Consider the following 16939-nt stretch of genomic DNA (forward strand, 5'->3'; position numbering starts at 1 on the left):
AAGTGTGACCTTAATAAAATTTAGTAACTTTTCAATTATACTGCCAAATACGTTTCTAAAAATCTATTTGAAATACAAGAGGAACTGTGGTATAACATCTGCAGGTGAATTATCAGGACTAAGACTGAAAATTTATTTGCTTGCTTGTTCATTTTTTCATTCAACACATATTTATGGACAACTACTCTGTGACCACTGTTCTGTCCTAAACACTGGGAATACAGAATTGAGCAAAACAAATAAAATTTGAGCTGTCCATGGAGATTACCCTTGGAGAAAATTATCATGCAACACTGTTGTCATCTTTCTATTTAAGAAGAAATTACCACCTCTTGTAAGAATTTATAGAGTATTCTCTCCCTTTGATATTCTTTATCCATTACAATGCCAAAAAATTGTTCTGTTGAAAAAAACGGGTGTTAATACACATCTAAAAGATGGAATATTATTAGTCTCATGGAAATTAATTCTTGTCCAAAAATTGGATTTTGCTTCATTCAGATTAGGGTGACTTTTCAAGTCAAAACATTAATTTAAAAATGGTACGGTCACCCTTTCAACTAGTTCTGATGGTCTTTTTAGCTCTGGTGGAGCTCCCAGATGGGAAGAGTTGGGGGGAGGAGAATTGCATTGTTGCTTTTCTGGTTGAAATACTCTTCTTGTTCTAACACAATTTTTAGGACACAAACCCAATATCAGATTTTATATGCATCATACTGATTCCCTCTACCATCCTGACAGAAGATGCTGTGCTCTAACTCTGAAGTGCTATTGCTAACCATATGGTTACCTTAAAAATCCATCTACTATACTGTATTACTTGTATTTATTTATTTGTTTATATTTTTACTCCTTTTGATAGGTTGGGAACTCCTACAATGTAAAGTTTGTTAATGATTTCCCCATTTTTATTTCCCTGAAGCATAGGGCATACTGTTGGCACATTTTGGTTTGGTTCATATAATAAGACAGTGTTGTATTAAAAAAAATGAATGAATCAATGAGTGTCATACAAAATGATGGAAGTCCAAAGACTTTCTAAACAGTGTCCTTGCCCTTCTGGGCTTGAGTGATATTATAACTTGTTTGAATGTTTCATTTCTGTTTTACTAAAATATGTTTGTTTCATTTATCTGTGATATTATAAATGCATTCTGTAATGGAAAATAGTTGAGTTTTTTTTAATAGTTCTAATTGTCTTGTCAAATGTTGAAATCATATAATCTTTCTACCAAAAACAGCATATGTCTTACTGCTAGGAACTAGAATTGAATAAATATGTCCTAGATAGATTGGAATAAAGGCTGTTTCTCTTGGTAGACTTTAAGTGTTTAAGCTCTTCATGAGTGATAGATATTAAAGATAGGATTGGAGGTAAGAAGTGAAGCACCCAGGCAAAGACATTTTTAATTTTTTACCTTGATCTCTTAAGTGAGATATATGTTAGCTGTGGTGACAAGCTGTTCTTTAAAAACCACCATTTTAAATGCTTTACATCAGTCACTTGGTAATGAGTATTATTATTATTCTTTAGTAAAGCTTTTGTAAAATTTCCTCTTCTTTTCAACTCTTCAAGGAAGAAGAAAGGTCAAGTTTTTATCCAGGCCTGATTTTCTGTGTATTGCTGGAGTAGGGTTGGCACAGAAGAAGAGATCCCATTGAGATATTCAGGATCGATGATCAAGGTCATGTGGAGCAGAAGCCCCTTCCTATCCAGAGATTCATCTTTCAGGGTGAGTCTGAAGTTTCTGGTGTTTTCTCAATTCAAAAATGTGAAAGCTCTTTAACTTCTGGTTTATAATCCCACCCGTACTCAAACCTTTTAAAAATTGAGTGTCTGTCTATAATATGCAAGGGTATACTTAGTGAAAGGTACCACTGCTTCAGTGAAAATTGTCAGAGCAGATGATTGCTCACCAAGAATTGAACATACGTCAGTGAGTAGACTGAGAGCCAGAACTGACAAGTTTTGTTTATTGTTGTAAGTGATTATTAACAGTTTGGGTGAATAGAGCTCACTATGACAGGCAATAAGGGTTAAATGCAGGAATATTACTAAAATATTATTTTAGAATAATCTGGGAGTTTCTAAATGATAGTAATAGATCTAGCTGACATTTTCAAAATAATGTTGGATATGGCTTAGAACTTAGTGAAAATAGACTGTTTCCTTGATATCCGTGATCATTCTGTCCTTAAAGGTCTGTTTTTTTACTGTATATCACTGAGAGTTTGTGTTTCACAAGAGAGACTTGATTACAGTAGCTCAAGCAAAAAGGATTTGTTTATCTCATGCAAAAATATTTCTACTGGTAGGACTCTAAGACTGAAATTCTGCCTCAATAATGACAGGAAATGGTCTCCTTCTATCTCTTTCTACCTTTTCCTTAGCAGTGCTGCTATATTCCCAGTTATCACCAGCATTCTGAAAAGGAGGAAGGAAAAGCCATCAAGGTAGTGCCCCTTCATTTCACAGTTCAGAAGCGAGTCACATGAACACTTTCGGCTCAAAGAGGTTTAAAAGAAAATGTAGGGGTTTTAAAAAAAGATTTCTAGTCTCTCTTCTGGAGGCAGGGTAAAAAGCCATTTTCTGTTAAGTGAGCCAAACTAAAGTATCTGTCATACTTTCTTCTGAAATGTCACTATATTTTTATCATCTCAAACCTATGGTTGACTTTTCTTATTCTATCTTTACTGATTTCTCTGCATTAAAATTCATGTAAATGCTTTGTAGTTGCAATAGTAACGCATATCACTAAAATTCCCAATTAAATGCCCATTGAGTTAAACAAAAACAAAAAGAGTAAACATTGAGATAAATGATAAGATGGTGTTATTTTAGAAAAAAAATTACAAATGGCAGGCCTTGTGATTGTTGAGAAATTCATTTACAACCTATGGGATCTGCCATAGGTGGAGAAAAAGCAGAATTAATGACTAAAGAAGATAGAAAGAATATGTTATTCATTGTTTTCTCAGTACAATATTGGCTCCTTCTACTGCAGCTTCAATCTTTTGCTGAGTATGACCTAAAACAGCCATTTTTTTCAACTGTCACTGAGTTCTTATTTTTCTGCATCTATTCATAGAGTACAATGTGTATATAATGTGATTGGGGATAGAGGGAAATGGGCAGTGCCAATTCTGTAATGTTATGTATAATAGTTATGTGTAAAGAAGCATACAGGAAGTGAGGTCAGTATGATTATAGTGAGCAAGAAATGTTGGTGATTTATTATTTTTTATACTGTGCTAGGAAAGAAAACAAAACAATAAAATCATTTTTAGGTACTACCATACCCAGAGAACCTCGCAGCAGAATGATCCAATCCTTTGTTTCAGAGAACCTGCATTAGATGAATGCCTTCCAGGGCCTGAATATTTCCTAGGGTGTGTTCATACTGCACTCTAGAATGATACCACTAAAAAGTGGAATATATGTGTGGCTAAGAGCCATCCAAACACCGATTTTATGCCAGACACTGACCTGGAAATACAGCTTTTCAATTAAGTTATGTAAAAGATCTGCATAGTTTATACAAGTCATAGTACTAATCTAGAACTAAAAATCCTGAGTACATTGATGGCTAGACTGTAAATTCCTCATTTTATCAAGGGAGCAATGAAAAGTTGCTTCTTAAAAAATGTTGTTGTGATAAATAAAGAAGTACAATTTTAAGTTTTAAGTCTCTGTGGTAGAATAGCTGGGGAGAGAAATTAAATTACTTGTTTCTCCTCTGCAAGCTTCACATCCTTCCTCCATCTCCGTAACATTATGAGAGTTTGGCGTCCTAAATGTTTTTCCATTCCATTTGGTCAGGGGATTATTAAGAGTTATTTGTTTTTGAAAGTCTTAAATTGGTCATAAATTAATAGCCAAGAGGGCATACATGGCCTTACACTTATTTTATTTGGCTTACATAATGTAAAAAGGTGAGCCAGTGTTTTGATTTTAAAAGACATGAAATAAAAATACACATTTCTGATTTTTCTCTCAGAATGAGTAGTTTTGGTTATTCTGGTTCCACATTTCTACACAGCAACATTAGCGATAGTCGAACAGTCCCACTCTCTTTGGTTTACTGTTTCCATGGTATTTTCTCCCCATCCTTTCACTTTCAACCTATTCAAATCTTTGTAATCTCTTGGAAATGGCATATTATTTGGGTCATATGTTTTAAAAAATCTCTTCTAGAAGTTTCTGACATTTGATTAATCAATTTATATTCAATGTAATTTCTAATAAGGTAGGATTAACATCTGAAATGTAGATATAATTTTTTTGTATGTCTTATGTCATCTTTGTGCCAAATCCAGGCTGGATGAAGAGAACTATTCATTATCTAGAGTTTCTTGGCTTTGAGCTATATGCAGTAACTGTTGGAGTTACTGTTGTTTACATACTTCAGTTTAATTTGGACAGGACTATAGAGGAAAGAAAACAATTACAAGAACTGTAAGTGTAATATGGTATAAGTGGTCTTCAGTTATTTTTTAGGGTTGCTCAAGGTTGAATACATGTGAAGTAAAATAACTTTTAAATCAAAGTATAGCATTAAGATTCTCATTTTCAAATTTCTGTGCATGCTTATAGCATGCAAAGTAGAAAGATTTCAATTTTGGTCTATTTCTGTATATAGGATAATAATCAGTGGAGGCATAATCAAATCAAATTTTAAAGGAATAGTTTTTTTCTACATTCATTATGATGAATTATAAGGCAGGAAAGAAAGGTTCAACTTTAATTCAGCTTTCTCATGGTTGAGCATTTTTTAATCAACATAGCCACAGGGTGTCTAATTTTCTCCTTGTGGTATGATTCTTTTCTGTATTCCATAACAATTGCAGTTGATAATGGTTATGATAATAGAGGCTACGTTTATTGAATTTTACTCTGATCCAGGCTCTGAGCTATGAGTGTCACATTCTCATATGCTTGTATGCCTACTTTTTAAAATCACTTTCTGTCTGTTTCTCTCTCTTTCCTATTGTCTCCCTCTCTTGCTCTTTCTAAACTCAGTCTCTTCACTCAAACATAAGAGCTGCCTTATAAATGTCCCTCAATCATTAATAATAAAATGTGTTTGCAAAACAATAACAAAAAAAGTTGACAGTCATAAAATATTGTATGCTAGATTTTGAGATTTATTTAGTATAAGCAAACTGGACTGTGCTCTGCCACCACGGATGTATTAATATTCTTCGTGTGTGTGTGTGTGTGTGTGTGTGTGTGTGAGTAAATAGATCTATTTTAAGAATTTGGCTCATGTTATTGTGAAGGCTGGCAAGTCCAAAATCTTCAGGGTGGGCTGGCAGGCAAGAGACCAGGGCAGAGCTGATGCTGTAGTTCGAAACCAAAGGCAGTCAGACTGAAGACATAGAGAAGAGCTGATGTTGCAGTTCAAGTCTAAAGGCCATATGCTGGCAGAATTACATTTTCTCAGGAGAGGTCAGTCTTTTGTTCTACTCAGAGCTCCAACTGATTACATGACACCTACTCACATTATGCAGATCAATCTGTTTCACTCAGAGTCTACCAAGTTAAATGTTAATCACATCCAAGAACCTCCAAAATAATGTTTCACCACATATTTGGGCACCACAGCCTAGCATCCTCTGTTAACTTGCCACCCAAATGCATCTCCCTAAATCATATTTATTCTCAAAATAAAGACAATACCAATGTCATACTTCACCTAACATGATACAACTATCCTGCATACAAGAAAAAACACAGTCTGCCTGGGAGAGGATGAAAAGTTCTCGAGTGATGTTTATTCTTCTTGATAGCCCATAACTTAAATACTATGATGTAAAGTCCATACATCTTATGTTACATGATTACATGATATGGGTGTAAGAGAGGGAAGAAAACAAAGATATATGTACATACACACACACACATGACACAAACATATAACAAAGTAAAAAGGAGATATGACAATTACAGTCCTTAGTTCTATAGTTCTATAACTGGTCATGTGATCATAGCTGGTCTTTATTATTACCTTCTTCCATGACCAATTCTGAATTCCCTTTGCCTTCAGCAAGCATCTCTTCTAGTAATAGTTCTTTACTTATTGAGATGACCCAAACCTTCATTCATTAAGGGTCTGGGATATTAGTATGCCTGCCTGGATTGGACTGCTGTAGTTTTCCACTGACTTTATTACAGGGCACGGTAATACTAAGAGATACTCCAGGGAATCTCCTGTATTTCAGACATACTCTTTTTTATTTCTGTTGTAGAGGAGTAGTATCTTTGGTCATCCGGATCATTCACCCCAGCCACTACCATAACTCTTTTTTTGCTTTTTGATTCAGAGCCATAAAAAGTTAAAAGTGACTGGGTGGTCTTAACTTCGAGTTCAGTGGGACCATTGTTGTGTCTCCTGGTGGAAGTGTTCCTCCCTCTGGAACTACATATCTAGGCCAGCAGAGAATAAGGTTGCAGGGACAGTGAGCAAAGATTTTGCTACTGGGTCATTAGGCATAAAGTGAGTGATGCAACTTTCTTTTCCACCCTTTCATTCCTGTATCCATGAATCCTGTCTATCTGAAAAAACATCATATACTGGACACTGATTCAGAGCTAGATAACCTCTTAGAGAATCTTGCCTCAGTCCTGCAAGGTATTGCCATCTAGCTGGCACCATAGCTGAGTCGTTAAAAGGCCATTCCACTGACTTAATGTTAACCTTATTTAAAACACCCTCAGAGAAGCATCTAGAATAATATCAGACTATATTATCTGGGCTCTGTGGACCAGCCATGTTGACACATAAAATTAACCATCACAATGGACAGGATTCTTTCAGACCTTACATTGAAGTAAGAGTGATCTTCCATCAGTTAAGTGGGTGTCAAGAGGAGAGATGGTGCCATCCACCACCAAGTATTGAAAGTGGTATTTTAGATATCCTTTTCTACTTCCTATCTTTAGAAATTTACTTTGATGGGCCTAAGTCATCTTGACTTGAAGCTGTTTCCTTCTTCATCCAATATATTTAAAACCACATAATTAACACTAACCCTCAACCTTCCTTGACACCCAATTTTGAAATGATTGAGTTTCATCTTGTGAAAACTTCCTTTCTCTTTTGTGAATCAAGCACCACACATCTGCCTCAATCTATCCTCCAAGAAAACTTGCATTCTGTGTAGGGCCAGTCACATCTAACATGTCTTTGAGGCATTTTAGTTATGTATGGTATTGGTTGCTGTCAGAGCTTACTGATTTAGAATTTCTTCAACTTAATAAATGTGTTTAAATAAAATTTCTCTCATATCTCCACATTTATTTTCATTAGAGAATCACTACTGATTTCTATATTGAAGTAATTATCTATGTTTACAGAAGCAATGCTCACAAGTCCTAAGGAGGACCAATAATTTTGTTTAAATTTCTCCCAGACATTCCTTTCCCCAGCTTTGGAATTTTTCTGTTCTTGTATAACTTTGCTATTTTAATGGTAGCACCTGTGTTTCCTCACAGTCATTCTTTTCCTTTTGTGAAAGAAAGAATATGGGGTGCCTGGGTGGCTCAGCCAGTTAAGCGGCTGCCTTCGGCTCAGTTCATGATTCCAGAGTCCTGGGATCGAGCCCCACATCGGGCTCCCTGCTCAGTGGAGAGCCTGTTTCTCCCTCTCCCTCTGCCTGCCTCTCTGCCTACTTGTGCTCTCTCTCTCTGTGTGTCAAATAAATAAATAAAATCTTAAAAAAAGAAAGAAAGAAAGAATATGATTCAAAGTTTCTAATTCTATGTTTGTGCATTACATCATCGAATAATTACTGAGCACATAGTGTGTTCAGGCACTTTTAGGCAATTGGGGTTCATCAGTGACCAAGATAGGTAAAGATCTCTATGCTCATGGTGCTTTTCAAGTTCCTCCTGCTCTATTCAGATTAGTTCAGTTGACTGTTTTAACATTTTAATCTTATTTTTACTTGGTTACTTTTCTACCATATATGGGTCTTTTGAGAATAATGGAAATGTGAAGCCATTTTCACAAAAACAAAGGTTGAGGTTTTATCAATCACATAATTTCACTTCAGGAAGAGATGAAAATATCACAGAAGAAAGACCTGAAATACAAGAAGGAATGGTGAGCATAAACATTAGGGAAAACAATGTGGGGGGAAAGTAAAAATTATCTATATAAAAATTTTAAAAATATGATGTTAATAATAACATATAATTAATAATAATGTATAATTTGAAGGAATAGAAAACTTCAGACCCAAACACCAGACAAAATTAGCATGTACATCAAGAGGTTGATTGGCAGTAAAGTTCTCTAAGGTATTTACATTTGTAAAGAAAAGAGTAAAGTTAATTAACACTAAATTCCAAAGTCAAAATAGATTTCAAGGGTAAGCATTAAAAGGAGAAACTAGAAGAAGGAAATAGGAGAGCTATAAGGACAGAAGGGAAAGTATCTACTAAAAAGAGAAAAGGATTAAAGTAAAGCATACAAATGAAAAAAATAGAGCAAAACTAGATATTAAAAATTAAAATCTCAGCAATGAAAGCAAATATGAATAAATTCACCAGTCCAAATAAAGATATTTCTGATTAGATTAAAAATCCAGCTGCAAAAACAAGACTCCCATGAGTAAGTTGAAAACAGGAGTAGAAAAAATTCATAGCAGTAAGGGATACCTGGGTGGCTCAGGTGGTTAAGCATCTGCCTTCAGCTCAGGTCATGATCCCAGGGTGCTGGGATCGAGTCCCACGTTGGGCTTCTTGCTCAGCGGGGAGGCTGCTTCTTGCTCTGCCTGCCGCTCCCTCTGCTTGTGTGCTCTCTGACAAATAAATAAATAAAATCTTAAAAAAAAAAAGTCATAGCAGTAGGCCAATAACTTAAAGGAAGCTGGCATCGCTATAGAAATATGAAACAAAGTAGTGCTTGAACAAATAAGAATTTATAATTTTGAAATGAGGTCACTATATAATATCATAGGTTTAAACTTTGAGGAAAATAAAATTAAAAACAAAATGTTCTTCTAATCCAGAAATCCTCTCCACAAAGGTAGTACAGAAATAAAGCACTTATAATTGCATAAGCATTAAACCACGATGTTACCCCTTATAGGCAATCCAATAAAGATATTGCACAGATAGAAAAAAATTCACCCCTTTATATAGCGACATCAATACAACCCATTATAGACATGTTCTCAAGATAAACAGTAACTAATTCTCAAGTAAGAGGACTTGACATTACTATTTGTCACACATAGTTCATCTTAACTTTACCTGACAATTGGGCAACCATCAATGTTTACTAACTGCTTTTATTCCAAAGGAAAACGAATTGACATATCTTTATGACAGGGAGTAGTTTTGCAATTTGGGGCAAGGCACCCATTGGAGTTAGGCTCCAGCTCTACAAAAGAAAGTAAGAAAAAGGAGTTCTGTTTCCTTTGATGTTTACATTTAAAAAGAGATGTTTCCCAGGTCATTGAGAAAGACATTAGTGGGTCCTACATATGACAAGGGTCTATCTTTTCTTCAAAGGGATTTATAAGAGGGGAGTGGGTGGGAGGATGGGTTAGCCTGGTGATGGGTATTAACGAGGGCACATATTGAATGGAGCACCGGGTGTTATATGCAAACAATGAATCATGGAACACTACATCAAAAACTAATGATGTATCAAAATTTTAAGGAAATCGAGAAAATTCCATGTTTATTTTAGAAATAAAATTTTAAATATTCACAACCCACCAATACTTGAAATTCTCATACATTGAAACTGTCACTTTTACGGGGAGCCTTGTTTTGCATTAAAGACGCTTTCTCTGATCATCAAAATGCTGCCTTGTCTATCCCCCATACCTGCAGAACCAGCTGTGGCCAAGTGCTGAGGTTTGTTGGACACAGAGGTCTGCACAGTCTGTTCACCCAACCCGTGCAGCTTGCATTGCTCAACCCTGCACCTGTTACAAACATTCACCTGCCAGTACACACCTGCTGTGACAGCTGCATCAAGAGGCTGGTTCTCATCGTGGAGTGTTTTGGTCCCAAATTATAACTCCTTTTGCCAGTTTCTCAAGGTTTCCTTGCCAAGGCCCCATGTGTTAGAGTGTGGAGGTGATGATTTTGTATACACTCCTATAATCTACATTTTGAAACAATTAGGAAGCAGATATAAAATGAGATAGAGATAAAAATGCACATGATATGTTGTTTTGTTTCATGTTGTATTATGTTATATTATTATAGGAGATGGCATCTTGTACCTGAGACTAAAATGATCATTTTAATATTTCCTTCACTATAACCCTAGACCTTTGGACCCATTGATTGGGACGATCAGTTTCCCAGTCAGTTTTACAGAGGATTGCACTCTTCCTTGGATAGAGGTTATTAAAGGTGTGGAACAGGGACGCCTGGGTGGCTCAGTCAGTCAAGCATCTGCCTTCAGCTCAGGTCATGATCACGGGGTCCTGGGATTAAGTCCTGCATCGGGCTCCCTGCTCAGCAGAAAGCCTGCTTCTCCCTCTGCCTGCCGCTTCCCCTGCTTGTGCATGCTCTCGCTCTCGCTCTCATAAATAAATAAATAAATTCTTAAAAAAATAAAGGTGTGGAACAAAGTCAGTCTTACCTTTTATTGATAGTATAAATCGCTAGAACCATTTTGAAAAATTATTTGTCATTATCTTATAAACTTAAATGTGCATACTCCATGTATAATATGAGGACATTCATGACAAAATTACACACAAATGCACATGCACACACAAATACATAAATACTCATAAGACTCATATATATACTGCTACTATAATATAGTGTAATAAATACATATAATGACGCATATAATATGTTTGTGAGTATATAATATTCATATATACTCCAATATAAATATACGTATTTATGTGTGTATTTAATGTATAATTATATATGTATATATATTTATAAATATATATATATAAATATCTGCATCTATCTATCTATATAATTATTGGCAGTTCTATGGAGAAGACTGATAACAATACTCCCTAAATTATAGATTACTTACAGTATGCCCTGGTTTATTATGTAATCATGGATAAAAGTATAAAAATGATCAGATGTATAATATTGTTCATTTTGTACTGGGAAACATGGTATTTCTTATTCTATGCTCATCAACTATATCTTTACAATATTTTATGTGCACTGAAGATTTGCCCAATCTAGATTGGGATCAGCATGATTTACTTTCAGTGTGTACTTTGACTCAAGCTCTAAATATTATTTAATGACTTATATGTGTCCCACCTGTTTGAGGGCTGCAAAAACAATTAGAGATATAAATATTCCTCTGAAGAAGCTTAAGAGAAATAAAGGGAGAAAGGCATGAAAAAAATGCAATAAAATCTTGTGTACATGCTGTGGTATAATCTATATAAGGATATACTAGAGGGAGAAAAGGTGATAGGAACAATTTATGTTTGAAAGTATTGTTTCAGGGATGATTTTTAAAATACAATATAATTTGAATGGAGTCACAAACTAGAAGATGATTTTCCTGGGCAGATTAATGTGGAAAAATATTTTCCAGGAAGAAAATTAGAGGAATCAAAGACTCTAGAAAATTTAAATAATCAAAAGCCCTTTGAAGCCCATATTTCTGGAAAGACAAAAGTGTTTTGTTTTTTAGTTCGCAGGTATATTTAGGGAAGGAACAACCAGATGTATAGCCACATAATTCACATTTCTTTAATAGCAGAAGGGAAAATAGCATGAGACAGAAAATTGACTTTATTTGGACTTTACATTAAAAAGATTTAAAATGTTAAATCTTAAATATTGGTAGAAATTGAAAAGTTATCCATTCACTTTTTCCTAGAAATGCACAATGAGGAATTTCCTTATAGCTGAGAGAAAAATGTTTTTTTTAAGATTTTTATTTCTTTTTTTTAAATTCTTTATTTAAACTCAATTTAATTAACTAAGTGCTGTACTATTCATTTGCAGGGGTAGAATTTAGTGATTCATCAGTTGCATATAACACCAAGTGCTTATTACATCAAGTGCCCTCCTTAAAGCCTATCACCTAATTACCCCTTCCACTCACCCACCTCCCCTATAGCAACCCTCAGTTTTTTCCTAGAGTTCAGCATCTCTTATGGTTTGCCACACTCTCTATTCTAACCTTATTTTATTTTCCCTTCCCCTATGTTCATCTGTTTTGTTTCTGAAATTCCACATATGAGTGAAATCATATGGTATTTGTCTTTTTCTGACTGGTTTATTTCACTTAGCATAATACCCTCTGGTTCCATCCACATCATTGCAAGTGGAAAGATGTCATTCTTTGCAATGGCTGAGTAATATTCCATTACACACACACACGCACACCACATCTTTATCCATTCATCTGTCGATGGACATTTGGGCTCTTTCTATATTTTGTCTATTGTGGACACTGCTGCTATAATCATTGGAGTGCATGTACCCTGTCAAATCACTATGTTTATATCTGTGGATAAAAAGTAGTGCAATTACTGGGTCATAGGGTAGCTCTATTTTTAACTTCTTCAGGAACCTCCATACTGTTTTCCAGAGTGGTTGTACCAATTTGCATTCCCACCAACAGTGTAAGAGAATCCCCCTTCCTTTGCATCCTTGCCAACATCTGTTGTTTCCTGAGTTACTAATTTTAGCCATTCTGACCAGCGTGAGCTGGCATCTCATTGTGGTTTTGATTTGTATTTCCCTGATGCTGAATGATGTTGAGTATTTTTTCATGTGTCTTTTGGCCATTTGGATGTCTTCTTTGGAGAAATGTCTGTTCGTTCATATCTTCTGCCCATGTCTTGACTGGATTTTTGGTTTCTTTTGAGTGTTGAGTTTGATAAGTTCTTTATAGATTTTGGATAGTAGCCTTTTATCTGATATGTCATTTGCAAATATCTTCTCCCATTCCTTAGGTTGCCTTTTAGTTTTGTTGACTGTTTCCTTTGCTGTGCAAAAGCTTTTTATCTTGATGATAAAGATTTTTATTTTTAAGTAATTTTAAACCCAACATGGGACTCAAACTTTTTCTTGGTATTAGTCTATGATACCACCATTGAGGTAGAACTTGGCAGTCAATAATGAAACTTTGTTTTTAGCATATCTAGCTATCCCCAAGAGCTAATGTGTCATTTTCATGGGAACAAAATAATATTCATAATATTAATGTTTTATTATCTCTATGTTAACAGGGTAAAATAGCAAGCAATTTATACCTTCAAGGTGGGTTTGAGAAAATATACAATTTCATGTGCAATAATACTCAACTTACCATGTAGTAGAATATTTAACAACTTGAAACCCAAAAAGCATAATACAGAGAACAAAATGTAATCTTTGAGCAGAAAGTTGGAATAGGTCTCATAAAGCCCATAGACTTTACTTCTCCGTGTTTTCTTTTTATCTAGCAGCTTGTGTAATATTTATAAAGCCAATTGAAGAAGTTTGATTTTATGGCTTCCATTTGTATCGTATGGTACAAATGTGGATAAAAGTTAGCAACTGAGAGGGAGGGTTGGGTTTGTGAGACATATCAGTAGTGAGAAGTGAACAGTCTTAGTGAGAAGAGATATTTACTTTAAACATCTGAGGGAGCTGTAGTAAAGGAAACCACAAACATTGCATCAATTGTAACAATCCTAAAGCACAAGAGTACTTGAATTGTGTTAAATATTTTGTGTTTACTAAAGCAACACATTAAGAAAAGACTCTGATTCTTTAATTTTTCAAGTTTCAACCAGAATAATGCCTTCAAAGGTGAGGATTGATTATTCTGCTTTACTGCTGCAAATTTTTTAATAACTTCCCATTGCTCCTAGGAGTTCATCTCTCACATTCAGAAACTTTTGCTTTCATTGCTGGAACACTTTGCATCTAATTTTCGTGTAGCAAATTATAGCAATCTCACTTCCTCACGGATATCTTCCCTGGACTAGGTAAATTCTCCCTAACCTACAATCTCAGAGAATGTCTTTTCCCCTTTTGAAATACTAATTAATTACAGAACTTATTCAATGACTGTCTTCTTATTGAGACTGTAAACTCTATGAGGTCAGTTACAATGATTGTTTTAATCCAACTGCTATTTAATGAATAAATTGTACCTAAATGATGAGATAAAGAATTTTATACTTTTGATTTAAAATATCCTCAAACTAAAAAGAACTGACATGTCCTTAGCAATATGCAAAGCAAAACAAATGAGTGCTATAGAGATCTTGGTGAAACTTCTACTGAAAAACAAAACAAAACCATTTTGAAGTATTGACATTTTAATTGTTGGTAAACTCTTAGAACACTTTTCATTAACTAGCAGGCTAATGGAACTGTTTTGAAACAGTGGACTGACCATGCTCAAAAGCTGCATGGTGATCCCCCACACCTAAAAATTCACTCACAAATATTTCATAGCTTTCCTAGTGTTTGCTAGCTTCTTTAGTCCTGTAAAACCGGAATAGATAGGAAATAAAAGTTTTCTTTACACTATATGAAGACCGTGTTTCAAGATAACCTGTATTAATTTCCTATAACCGAGTTAGTGGCTTAAAACATCAAACTCTTATAGTTCTGGATCTCAGAAGTCTATAGGCAGCACCTCCTGGAAGCTTGAGGGGAGGGGAGGGTCCATTACTTTTTTCAGTGTATAGAGACTGCTGGCATTCCTCGAATTGTGTTTACATGTTACTTCAAACTCTGCTTTCGTGATAACATTTTCTTCTCTCCGACTCTCACTTTCTTGCCTCCCTCTTTCCATTTTAAGGACCCTTTGGATTACATTGGGTCTTCTTGGATAATCCAAAATAATCTCCCCATTTTAAAATCCTTAATTTAATCACATCAGTTAAATTCTTTTGCCATGCTGAAGTAACATATTCACGGGTTCTGTGGGTTAAGACATGGATATCTTTGGGAGGTCATTATTCAGCTGTTCATAAGCGCCTTCTCTCTACATGTGTTTGAAGAATAATGGAGGGAGGGGAGGAAAAGTTTTCCTCTACTCATTTTAGGTCTCCATAACAAAAGGTCTCCATAACAAAAGGCAGGAGAAAAGCATACAAATTTAAGTTTCCATATGACAGGGGAGCCCTCAAAAGGAAATGACCCAAAGTGGCAAAATCTAGAGTAACTGGAAATAGGATGAGGATAAAGGAAGATGAAAACTATTTCAACAAGGTTTTTTGAGGAGAATTCTCTTGGTCTCACCTTCTATTCCTTGATAAAAATGTTACTTTCCTTCTGATATAGGTAGGGAGGGCATCTTTCACATGGAATTTCATCTCCTGTCTTTAGGAACAAAGGGGAGATGAGAATGCTTCTTATATTTGCTTTTTTTTTTTTTTTCCCAAGTGCCTTTAGCTCAAAATAACCTTTTGCTGAAGCAGCATATTTTGGGGTGCCATATTCTGCCATCATTTAAATACTACTCTCAGAAAGCAATATGCAGGAAATAGAAAACAGTACAGAAGGCATTCTACATTCACATAAGCACATACTACAAATCAAATCACTCTAGGCAAGACTGCAGACAGGACATAGCTGTGTACCGGCGTGGTAGTTGTTTAGGTACAGCATCAGATCGGAATATCAGAACACAAAATTTTAACTATAGCCGGTTTCCCATTTTGATTAGCAGAACTGCACTAATAATACAACTACCAATGCCATAATACTGTTCCTTTATACTTGTAAGGACTTTCTCTTAGCACTATATACATAAGCGTGTGTGTGTGTGTGTGTGTGTGTGTGTGTATGTGTCTACAGGTATATGTATATATAAGTGTATATTACATGTATACACAAGAAGTATAATTATATATATTATATATATTTCATACAATTTTTCTAAATTATCTAAAAAGATATATATATATTTTTAAAAGATGTATATATATGCATATATTTAAAATATAGATATATTTTCTTAAAGCTTTTATTTATTTATTTGACAGAGAGAGACTCAGCGAGAGAGGGAACACAAGCAGGGGGAGTGGGAGAGGGAGAAGCAGGCTTCCCACGGAGCAGGGAGCCCGATGCGGGGCTGGATCCCAGGACCCTGAGATCATGACCTGAGCCGAAGGCAGACACTTAACGACTGAATCACCCAGGCGCCCCAAATATAGATATCTTTATATCTATAGAGACATAATCTTTTTCTAAAGGATTAGGAAACTAAAAATTAAAACATACAATGAAATTAAATATAGGCCTCCTTCAATTTGAAGCCTTATTCTTAGCAAAGCAATCCATCACCAAGAAAGTCCAATAGAAATGTAGCTAACTACAAAACCACCGACACATACTGTTCATTACCCTTCTATTTTGTAGCACAGATGCCATTATGCATTAGTATAATAGATCCAGAGTTTTAAAAGGAAAAGTTTGTGCTATAATCAAACATTTTAAATCCAAATAAGTTGACTTTCATGAATGATAACAGACAACGTAGAACCCTTTTGTGATGTAACTTACTATTTATATTTTTGAGGAAAAAAATAAAACAAAACACTTGATGAAATGAAATATCTATGAGTCCATACTGATATCAATAAATAATTCAATAAAAAATATATGTGGGAGAAAGGATACCTATTCCTTACAGAAGACTTTAAAGTGATAAATATAAAAGGAATGAATAAAATAAAAAGCCACCATTAAAACGCTATTAGAAGAACATGTGCTACAGGCAAGATCCCCCAATGGATGCTAAAATTAGTGGACAAATATAAGGAACAACAGGATAATTGCAGTCTCAAAATATCTCCCTCAAACCAAGTCTTTTTAATCATAAAGGGAAAAACAGTAATTTTACACTGGAGAAAACTTGCCACAAAAATACCTTCAGTAAGATGTGGTATATATACACAATGGAATATTATGCAGCCATCAAAAGGAATGAGATCTTGCCATTTGCAACGACGTGGATGGAACTGG

Source organism: Zalophus californianus, chromosome 3 (genome assembly GCF_009762305.2).
Source record: "Zalophus californianus isolate mZalCal1 chromosome 3, mZalCal1.pri.v2, whole genome shotgun sequence".
Lineage (NCBI taxonomy): Eukaryota > Metazoa > Chordata > Mammalia > Carnivora > Otariidae > Zalophus > Zalophus californianus.